The sequence below is a fragment of the Belonocnema kinseyi genome, chromosome 8 (assembly GCF_010883055.1).
Source record: "Belonocnema kinseyi isolate 2016_QV_RU_SX_M_011 chromosome 8, B_treatae_v1, whole genome shotgun sequence".
NCBI classification, from domain to species: domain Eukaryota; kingdom Metazoa; phylum Arthropoda; class Insecta; order Hymenoptera; family Cynipidae; genus Belonocnema; species Belonocnema kinseyi.
The window spans coordinates 117,900,861-117,902,006 of NC_046664.1; positions in this window are offsets into that span (position 1 = coordinate 117,900,861).

Sequence of the window (1,146 nt, forward strand, 5' to 3'; positions counted from 1 at the left end):
TTTTTTCTCCCTTCTACGTGTGACGTATTTCGTTTTGCGGTTATTTTTAGAAAAATCCATCACTGTTTGAATCTTTAGTGTTCTATTTCTCCTTTAGAGTGGAAAAAAATTGTTATTCAAAGTGTAAGTGCGAAAAACCTACATAATAAGTGATAAAATAATGTCGCGTTGTTTTTGAAAGGGCTGTGCTTCGGGTAGTAGGGCGCAGAAAGAGAGAGTTCCTTACCGATAGATATCTTTGAGTATATTCTAAAGATTATCTAGGGTCAGAGAAGCTCAGAGAAATTCTCCGCAGGCACTCAGGTAGATATATTTAAAGGTCCAGGTAGGTCTTTTAAATGTTTTAAAGGCTTTAAAATGTCCTTTCCGAAATTGAAATAGAAATGCGATCATAAATAACAAGCATAGAGGCTATATCAATAGAGTAGCCCACACTTAAGGGGAATTAATACGTTTCTCGTAAATGGAATCAGATACGCCAAAAAAAGACAACATTTTTTAATTCAACTAGAAAATTGTATATTAGTATATAAGTTATAATTATAAATTAGTATAATGATAAAACTCCTAAATTAAAAAAAGTGTTTATAATTTAAATAGGAATTTAAAAAGTGAGAGTCGGGTTAGCGACGGCCAGTTACTGTAAATAACTCTGCCCGTGCGGTACGTGCCGAATACGAAAGGAACATTATATTACCGTCGCACCACTCTTGCATTCTATTTTTATATTCCTCTTGTTTTAATGGCATTATTCATATAATTATATAAATTACACAAGCATTATCACTGCGTGCGTGACACCGACTGATATTTGACATAACTAAACTTAACCTATAAACACACAATTTACTCCGTAGCAGCCGACAATTTCTGATTTTATATTTTCACTGAAGGGGCGCTCTAATCTGGGAAGGGATAAAACTCCGAGGACAAGCGATCGCGAAGTCGCACCAACCGAAATACATGGCGTGCGTTCTCCTTGTAGTACTTCGTGATGGTTAGCATGCTTAAATTTTAGAACATCTTGCAAAGAATGTGTCTATACCACTCTAAAGGAGAAATAGAACACTAAAGATTCAAACAGTGATGGATTTTTCTAAAAATAACCGCAAAACGAAATACGTCACACGTAGAAGGGAGAAAAAA